Source organism: Erithacus rubecula, assembly GCF_903797595.1.
Source record: "Erithacus rubecula genome assembly, contig: scaffold_265_arrow_ctg1, whole genome shotgun sequence".
In the NCBI taxonomy this organism is placed as follows: Eukaryota; Metazoa; Chordata; class Aves; order Passeriformes; family Muscicapidae; genus Erithacus; species Erithacus rubecula.
The window spans coordinates 133,607-144,354 of record NW_027636060.1 but is presented as its reverse complement, the minus strand read 5'-3'; positions in this window follow the sequence as shown (position 1 = coordinate 144,354).

Sequence of the window (10,748 nt, the reverse complement as noted above, 5' to 3'; positions counted from 1 at the left end):
ACCACTTCAGGGAGGTCAAGACTTAGCGACCAGACTTCTGCTGGGGACAACCCCCTCTCTTCCCTGGGTGGCTGATAGGACCAAACCGCTTGGGAGATTCTCTTTAGTTACACAATGGTTGTGTCCTCAACTACACCAAGAAGCTAACAACAAAAAACACAAGTCCCATCTTTTGCTCAGTTGAGATCCTTTCAAAAAAAATTCTCCGATAACTGAAATGGAGTTGATTATCCACCTGGTTCTGTGTGCAGATTGCGGGAAGAACCCAATACCACCTCCCTTGCTTTCTAACACTGTTCAGTCCTTACGGTACTGACAGGCTAGGTGCGGCTGAAATAGCACAGGTCTTCCCCTGGTACAAAGTGCACAGAAAACCCCAACTCCTCCAGTATCGGGAATCCAATTGCCAACTACGCCAAATAATGTCACAGTCCGCCCAACCCAAGCAGGAGTCGTGACTGGTTCTTTTATGGATCTCAGAGTGCAAAAGACACAGCAGGGGACAAAACCAATTTACTTTTACAGAAATGCACTTTATTTAGTGCCAACCAAAATGCAATAGTGGGACAGAGAGAGAGAGAGAGAGAGAAAAGGGGGGTCGGGATTATAGCTACCAAGACGGGCAGACGAATCCTCGTGGAGTCAGCCAATAGATGTCTGTTGCCGTCTGTGGAGATCTCAGGGGTCTCCTTTGAGAAAGTCACTTTTATATTCCTTTCCCAAAGCGAGTGGCTTCTGGCCAAATGGTGGGAAGATTTATGGACTATTGTATGTGGAGCTCGTTACCCTGAGGGACAGGTGGAAACAGGACGCTTCAAGGCACACCAAACCATCTTTGTTGTTATGAACACACGCAGGGCAGCCCATACAGGACCAGTCCATTGTTCTTCCATCTGTGGGAGCTTTGTTGAGTCAGTGCCCTGTGACTAGTTGTCATGAGAAACCAGTCCTGGTAGGCATCACCTGCGGAACAGTCACTTGGCGTTCCTCCCATCCCAGGCCAGCGTAGGCCTCAGGTCGTTGGGCAGAAACAGACGAGAGGTTCAGATGGACTCACAATCACCAACTTTCAAATCGGTGAGGATCCATCCTCATCAGAGCAACAATGAACAGAAATGGGCACAACTTTGTGGCTTCCCCAGCTCTGGGATGGGCCCTGGACCTGGAGCAGGAGCAGCTCTGCAGGGCCCCTAGGCCGGGGCTGTTGTGCTGGCCTGGGCAGATGGGATGGCAGGAGGGGCTGCAGAGCTGTCAGGAGCTCAGGAAGAGGGGAGCAGGGTACACAGGGAGCCTCCTTATGCCTTGGCCAAGCACCTTCCCAAAGACCACCCTAAATGGCCACACACACTGACCACACCTCCTGACCACCCAACTGACCATACCCTCACTGACCACACCCACTGCCCCCACCCACTGACCAGACCAAGTGACCACTTAACTGACTACATCCACTGACCACACCCACAGCCCACATCCACTGACCACCCCCACTGAGTACACTCACTGACCGGAGCAACTCACCCCACCCCAAGGATCCCCAAATTGATCATACCCCCACTGAGCACACCTCCATTGACCATAACCAGTGACCACACCCAGTGACCATACTCATATGCAAAAAAGCAATGGCAAAATCCCAATGACCACACCCACTGCCTACACCCCTTGACCACATCCTAATGACCTTCCACCAGACTATAAACCCACTGACCACACCCGATGACCATACCCCCTGACTACACACCAATGACCACCCTAATGAAGCCCCCACTGACCACACCTTAATGACTATCCAAATGAAAATACCCACTGTCCACACCTGTTACACACACCCACTGACCAAACCCCACTGATAAACTCAATGACTCCCCCGACCACACCAAACTGAGCACACCAAATGACCAGCCCCAGTGACCACACCCACTGACATCAATCCACTGACAAACCAACTGGCCACACTCCCAAAGACCACTTCCACTGACCACACAAACAACCACACCCCCTGAACTCACAACTGACCAGTCCCACCCGACTACCCAACTGATCGCATTTACTGATCACATTGATGGACCACACTCACAGACCACCTCCCCCAGCTACACCCCAATGACTGCAGACCACTGACCACAACCCCTGACAACACCCCAGACCATCCAACTTACCACACCTACTGACCACACTAGTGACCACACCCAATGACCACTCTGCACTACTCACACCCACTGACCATACACCCATTTCCCACACCCCACTGATCACACAACTGATCAGTCAACTGACTGCACCCATTGACCACACCCTTTGCTAAAACACCAATGCCCACATTCCACTGACCACATCCACTGACCTCAGTCACTGAACATACACTGACTGACCACAGGTCACTGACCACCCCCAGTTACCACACCAACTGGTTATTCCCCCACTGATTCCAACCACTGACTACACCCCATTTAAAACTCAGCTGACCACATCCAGTGTCCACAAACACTTACCACACCTGCATTGCCCACCCTCACCCACTACTGCTGACCACTTCCCACTGACTACCCAACTGATCCCATTCACTGACCACACCCACTCACCATAGCCAGTGACCACACCCCAATGACAACCCAACTCACCACACCCACTTCTCACACACCACCGCCCATACACATTGCCCACAAACAGTGACCACCCACCACTGCCCACCCCTCTGTGAAGACACCAATGTCCACCTGTCCTGGTTTGAAAGGACAAGTGTCTGCCCATAAAGGCAGAAGTTTCCCTTTGAAATGGAGACTTTAGTTCCACTCCCCCCCAAGTATTATAATTGTTTGAATCAAGAACTCTGAGGCAGAGATAAGGGCGACAGGAATAATGGCTCTTTTACTAATATATCTAACCGTACAAACAGAAAACAACAGCATTTGTTAAAATTACTAACAGAACAGAATAGATAACTTGGTTTCAGTCCCTTCTTCAGCTGCAAGCACGCTGTCTCTGTGCTTGGTCCCAGTCCTGCAGCTGGAACAAAAATCCAACAGCTGCAGAGGGCAGGCAGGAGCAGAGGCCGGAGGGGGTGGCAGCAGCCACGCCGGTCTCGGGTGGGAACGGGCTAGAGCGGGGGCTCCTTGCTCACCATGTGTGTCCGGGTGATCAGCTGTGTCCGCAGAGGCAGGAGGCTGGAACAGGGCAGATGCAGGGCAGGTGATCGCAGAGGGTCTGGCTCTCCTGTGTGTCACAGCGTGGGGGTGGATACGGGGCATCCTGCTCTGACCTCGCCAGAAACACGAGTCCCCTCCGGAAGCATGAGAGGCCCCTCTTGGAGCCGCTCCCACTGACCCCTTTTGTCTAGAGTCATCAGAGATCCTGGGTGTAACCTGGCCAGCTCCATAGTCATGATAATGGCAAAAATTCTTTAAATTGACACAGTAATAGAAAAACACTCAAGCCCCAACAAATGTGGTCCCTAAAAACCCATGGCCAGACAGAGCTGTCTGTCCTGGCAGGTTTCATATGCGAACCATCCAAGAACATAATCAAATTTGGAGGTATCTCAATTTTGGCCACTGGGCACATGGAGGAGAAGGCAAGTTCTTTCCCACAGGAAAGCAAGCACGAACTCCAAGATTTCAGGGACAGATGAGAAACAACCCTCAATTTTCCAAGGTCAGCTGGATCAGTTCTGACCCCAGGAGGCCAAGTCAACCAGGTCTGTTCCATGTTTTTGCATCCTTGGGGCCCTGCAGCATCTCGATTACCCCTTGGTTTCATGAGGATCCACAGTATCACAACAGATCTTTGTATCCATGAGGCCCAGCAATATCACAATGTTCTCCTTGGCTCTGCAGTGGCACAATGGCCCCTTGCTTTCATGAGGCCTTGCAGTGTCAAAATGGTTTCCTTGGTTTCATGGGACTGCAGAATGACACAATGGTGCCTTGGTTTTATAAGGTCTGTCTTGGTTTGATTTGGGTTGGCCATATTTGATATATTCAATTTCTTTTAGAGATAGAATTTAGGAGCAAAGACAAGGCAGTCCTAAAACTTTAAAGTGCATATAGAAGCAATTTATTAATAACACAGAAACAAAATGAGAAATTCAGAATAAGATTTCCAGATCATTCCCTCCTCCCCCCACCTCAACTTCCATTTTTCTTAGCAACAACATACAGAAAACACTTCACTCAGTTTTCTACTTAAATAATCATTTCAGTTCACTCTAGAGAGAGAAGTTCCTTTTTTGGTTTAGGCATAGCGAGTGTCTTCACTTTCACAATTTGCATCTGCCTGGGAAAATTTGCAAATCAAGAAACTTCCTCCCATCTTCACAGTCTTTCCAGAGCTGTGTTATGGGTTATGCCACACACATGGGGTATTACTTTTAAGGACAAGCTGTTCAAAGGCAAAATTTTCTTCATCTCTTTTTCCATTAAATGTCTTTGTCCATCTTTCCAGTCTACAGAACAGGGAGCCCCATTCCCTCGGGACAAAAGATCTTTTTTCCTCAAGCATTTAATCCCCCCAAGTAGTTTTCCAGAGTTTAAACGAATTTCAATGTAGTCCAGTCCCCTCATAGTCCACAAAAAAAGGTTTTTCAGCCCACTTATCCGTGGTATCTCTTCAATCTCTTCCCATCTGGAAGCTTAGTGTTCATTTCACTAACTTCAGCATACTCCTTGCTTTATTCTTCTCATTCAGGGGAACTTAGGAGATCTGCAGTCTTATCCGAACAGTTGAAGGGTTAAAATTGCACACAGAAGGTGAAGGGAGCCAGGCCATGCCATCCTGGAAACTGCACCAGGGCTTTTGGGCTTTCAGGCTGTATGGAAGAAGCTGGATGAAACTGCAAAGTTCAGCAAGCAAATGCAGGAGGGAGGCTCGGCTGGAACAGAACCCAACTGCACTTCTCCAAGCTGCACTTCCCCAAGTGAGTGGCTGGGTGGGTTCTCCTCCACCTGGCTGCTTCTAAGATGACAGCAGGGCCCCACACGGAGCTGTGGCCACACTCTAGGAAACTAGGATCTTAGCAAAGATTTCCCTTTCCCCTGGCCATCAGGGCCCCGAGCTGAAAGCAGGGAAGGCCTCGGTGGGCTCCCCCACCCCTGCCCGGCCAGGCCACATGGGGGGGGAGGCCGGGCCACGGCCGGGCAGGTTGTTACCTGTTTTCCCAACGGAAGTGAAAACAGAGAGATTAACTTTACTGGTGTAATTTATGAAAGCGAAATACCTTTTTAATTGGCTACCCGGGCTGTCAACCACCAAATCAGCCCTCCGATTGCTCCCTGCAGCTCACAGAGAAAGCTCCACAGAGGAAACAGCCCTCCTGTGTTTCTGTTCCCCGTACTCCTCCTCTCAGGTGACCCCCCTCCATGCAAAACCAGCACAACTCTCTAACCAGTTAAAGTTACACTAGGCACACCAAGGAAAAATCTGCCACAGGGATGTGCAAAGTACACAGGGCTCTTGCCTTTTTTTATGCACAAAAATCTTACACATTCCCATAGTTACCCAATATGCCTATACATATGCATCACCTAACACCACCTAGCTGTGTTTCATATTAAAATTAGCTCAAAGTCCTTTTGTGCTTGTGCAGTTCCTTCCTTCAAAAGGGTCAGTGGGTTTTTGAAATGGATCAGTGGACCCCGAATAATGATGTCAGGAAGGTTTCCTCACCTTCAACTTTTCACTTTTCTCTTGTTGCTAGGTTCTTTGGCCCATTGACCATAGTTCAAGCTCCCAACTTGGTTCTGGCTGGTTTCGGGTCCAGGTGCAGTTACAGTTCTTCATTTTAACAGTATCCCAACCACCCGTCCTGACACAGCAAAGATATGCAAGTGATTTGTTGTCTTAGCTCTACTGGCTCAGCTAATAATAATTAAGTTTCTACATTGCTTCTACCCTGATCATTTTATGTATAATTTCTATTCCGTAACTAAGCTCTTACCATTTGATTTTTGCTTCACAAAGATGATTCTATGATAGAAACAAACACAATCAAGGTGTTGTATCAGGATTCTGTGCCTAGAGTGCACTTAAAACAACTTGAAAAATGTCCTATGTGCAATGTTTTCAGTCGTGGATGGTAAAAGGGAGGTCATGCTGCTTTTGATGTTGAGGAAATGCTGAAACCAGCCTGATTCATTTATACTTCTGTCCTTTCTGGGATGAGGAGCCCCTCAGCCTTCACTGCTCCAGGCAGGACAAGCCCAGCTCCCTCAGCCTCTGCTCACAGCCAAAGGGCTCCAGCCCCACCTTGGAGGCCCTTCCCTCACCCTGCTCCAGCTGCCAGACATCTTTCCTACCCTGGGGAATCCAAACCAGGCCCCAATGACCTGGAAAATCCACGTCCTTGATGTCCTCGTCACACAGACCTGGCCCCTTGTCCCTGTGTCAGGTTCTGGGGTGGATTTGTGGAACATCCTTGGTGGAAGCTGTGACCCAGGCGGAACTGGAGGAACCCAGGGGAACAGGGGACTCTGCAGGGCATGAACAGCATTGGACTTCTCTGGGTAAACTGTGAGGGGAGGCTGGGGCAGAGTGCTCAGCCAGGGTCACCTCCTGCAGGCTGAACTGGAGGCACTGGAGGTCAGGGACAGCCACTCTGTGTCTGGAATGCTCAGCAGATGCTCAGCCCAGGCAGCTCCTGCAGCCCCAGGGCCAGCCCCACTGCCCAGCACAGCAGCAGAGAGTTGGCCCCGGGACTCCTCAGGCAGCTGCTGCTGCCCCAGGGACAGGCCAGCCTCTTGCCAGTGTTCCTCTGCACCCCAGGGGCTCCTGCTCTGCTCCTGGCACATGTCAGCTGCCCACAGAGCCTGTGTCAGGGGAACACGTCTTTGCTGGCCTGAGCAGCCACTGCTGCAGCCCCTGCCCTGCTCCCAGAGCCCGAGCTGGGGCTGCTGCTCTGCAGAGCATGAGGGCTGTGCTGCCTGGGGCCCTGGGCTGCCTCTGCTGGGCTCTGCTGCTCAGCCTGGGACACAGAGGCAGCTGATGGTGCTCCCTGCACTGACCCCCTCCCACAGAGGCTCTGCTGGGGCCATGCAGAGTCTCAGAGGTGCCTGCCTTGTTCCAGGGCTGCCAGATGCCCTTGGGGCTGCCCTGGATTCTCCTGGGGAAGGTGCCTGAGGCTCAGAGCACTCAATGCCCAGACTCCTTTCCCTGTGCCTGCTGTGTCCCTGGGGCTGCAGAGCTCTCCTGGGTCACAGCAGATATTCAGTGCTTGATCTCGGGGTGACTCCAGCCTGGACAGGCCAGTGCCCAGTGAGCTCCATTCACTGCTGACCTGATGGGGTGGGATGTCCCTTGGGGATCCTCTGTGCTCTCCTGGCAGGTTCTGGTTTCCAACAGAAAAATGCTTGCCTGCCACCAGAACCATCACAATTTCCAAGCCCCAGGCAAGTGACTTGGAGATCATTTGTCATCTCCATGGCAACTGACCACTAAGACAAAAACACGTGACCCTGCTCTCAGTCCCTGAAGTACCACAGTGGGACTCTAATCTCACGGCACTGACTCCAGACACAAAGAAGCAAAGCAGTGAGACTCTGCAAAATCCATTTATTTGGCTTCTCGTGGAGACTAACTTCATAAAAAGACCTAAGCCTTTGGGCACTGCGCTAAGGAAATCCTTTTGCTGGTGGAACTGTGCAGCAGCCCAGCTGAGTCCCAGCAGTGTCCATGGCCTGTCCTTACCTGTGGTCACAGCACGGACACACAGCAGGACACTGACCAAGCTGCCAGAGCACTGCAGACTCAGATGAGGACAATAAGGGGAGGGTGGAAGTGGAGAAAGTTCAGCTCTCAAAAGACCAGGTGCTACTGCTCCCTGGCAGGGCTGCTGGGCTAGGACTCTTTCTCTTGACCACTGCACATAGACACTGCTCCTGCAGCTGAATGAGAGATAACAGAGGGAGGATATTTGACAAATAAGTTTCTGCAAGAACATTTAATTTATTTAAACACACAGAGTATGATTCCAAATTTACACAGTTTGTGAGTCAAGTTAGAGAGTGAACTCAATAAGGGAAGATGACAAAATATTCAGGGTGAAAACAATCACCAGAAAAAAGTAGAAAAGCCTGTCCCCCCCACTCCTAGCAGTATTAAAAGCTTTAGAAGGCAGGCTTGGAATGTAATGTGTTACATTGAATACGCTGCAGAAGAAAATAGAAATATTTTAATTCCAGAAAAGCATCCAGGCATAGCTTTCCTTGGGCATCCTTAAACTCCTGGTTCCTCAGGCTGTAGATGAGGGGGCTCAGGGCTGGAGGCACCACTGAGTACAGAACTGACAGTGTCAGATGCAGGGATGGGGAGGAGATGGAGGGGGACTTCAGACAGTGCTTCTGAAAAGAGATGCCATGAACATGTGAGGGAGTGTGGACACTGCTGAAGGCATTGGCACATTTTAGCTAGGCTTTTTTCTCAAGTTTTAAGTCTTTTTCTCAGGCCATGAAACTTTCTCAGCCTCAGCTAGGATTTTTCCCAAGCTAGAGACTCCTTCATTACTGTAAACATAAGACAAGGAATCATAACAGAGATAAACACCTGCAAGGTCCCTGAGAAAGCCAGGGAGAAATGGTGTCTCTTTGTCTGACCAATGATTTGTCTGTATTTTTTTTTTTCACGAACTGCCTTGTTTAAAACAATGGCTTCTTTCAATAAATTGCTCTTTCTTGCACTTTGTTGCACCAAGCAAGAGAGTGTCTTGTTGCTGCTTTTTCTCCGCTCCGTAATCTTTCTCACACCAGCAAGGGAGGGAGCTGGAAAGGGCTCTGGCCACAGTCTGTGGCTACAGCAAAGGTGGAGAGAACAAAAAAATTAGAAAGGGTAGAAATAATGACGTTTATTTGTGGACAAAATTTAAAATAAAAACAAAGGAAAAAAAAACACAACAAAAGCAACAAGAAATATCAAAGATTACTCTAAAACAAGTGATGTGCAGAAATTGGCAAGCAGTTTAATGTCTTTGAAATCCTCCAGTCATAAGTGACCACACAGCACCCTTGAGCTTCTTTTCCTCAGACTGTAGATGAGGGGGTTCAGGGCTGGAGAAACCACTAAGTACAGAACACACAGGGACAGATCCATGGATCGGGAGGATATGGAGGGGGGCTTTAGGTAAACAAACACTGCAGTGCTGAGGAACAGGGAGACCATAGCCAGGTGAGGGAGGCAGGTGGAAAAGGCTTTGTGCCGTCCCTGCTCAGAGGGGATCCTCAGCACAACCCTGAAGATCTGCACATAGGAGAAAACAATGAACACAAAACAGCCAAAACCTAAACAAACACTAACAACAATAAGCCCAAGTTCCCTTAGGTAGGATTTGGAGCAGGAGAGCTTGAGGATGTGTGGGATTTCACACAAGAACTGGCCCAGGGCATTTCCATGGCACAGGGGAAGAGAAAATGTTTTGGCTGTGTGCAGCAGAGCATGGCAAAAGCCACTGGCCCAGGCAGCTGCTGCCATGTGGGCACAAGCTCTGCTGCCCAGGAGGGTCCCGTAGTGCAGGGGTTTGCAGAAGGACACGTAGCGGTCGTTGCTCATGATGCTCAGGAGGAAATGCTCTGTTCCAAGAAAGAAGAAAATCAGAAAAACCTGAGCAGCACATCCAGAGTAGGAGATGTTCCTGGTGTCCCAGAGGGAATTGTGCATGGCTTTGGGCACAGTGGTGTAGATGCAGCCCAGGTCAGTGAGGGCCAGGTTGAGCAGGAAGAAGAACATGGGGGTGTGCAGGTGGTGGCTGCAGGCTACAGCACTGATGATGAGGCCGTTGGCCAGGAGGGCAGCCAGGGAGATGCCCAGGAAGGTGCAGAAGTGCAGGAGCTGCAGCTGCCGCGTGTCTGCCAATGGCAGCAGGAGAAAGTGGCTGATGGAGCTGCTGTTGCACATTTGCTGTTTCTTGGCACGGGGATCTATAAAAAAGTTAATCATGGAATCGTTCAGTTTGGAGAGAATTTTAGTATCCCAAGCCCAGCTTGGTGGCACTTTCCCCCCACTGCCTGCCCAGGACTCTGCTGCCTGGAGCTGTCCCTGCCAGCAGCTGCTTCCCTGTGCTCTGGGCTGGGCCCTACCAGTGGTACCAGAGTCCAGTCCAGGGGCCTCAGCTCTGCTCTGCAGACCCATCCCACCAAAGGGCACTGCCCAGAGCCATCTCTGCCTCTGCAGCCTCTGATGGCAGCATCAGAGCAGCTCTGAGGAGGCTGGAAAAGTGATGGTGATGCTGCCAGTAAGGCACCTTGTGCTGAGTTCTCTCTTCACCTTGTTTATTACGATGTAGAGATTTTTTTTTTTTTTTTTTTTTTTTTTTTTTTTCTCAACCTGAACTGAGAGATGAATATCAGTCTGCTATTTCCCATCCAGGCAACCTAGAGCAGTAGATTTAATAACAGCTCCTGCCTTGCTCCCTGTATAATCCAATTCAAAATATTCTGGAGTGAAATGTCATACTAGAGGTATGACACGAGTCCTGAACAATGCAGCATCCTCACCACACAAGAAGAACTCTTCCAAGCCTTACCATCTATCTCCTTCCACCCAGACCTTGTCCCCCAGTGCTGTGGGCAGCTCCCAGGACTGGCTGAGAGCTGTCCCTGGCAGGCAGCAGAGTCCCTGCCCCAGCACAGTGCCCTGGGCTGCAGGACCCTGCTCTGCAGCACCGCCCTGGGCACCCCTGGCTGCTCTAGACAAGAGAGAATCAGAGAATATACTCACAGAGTCTATAAGCATTGGGATGTTCCAGCTTTAGGAGATCACTCCAG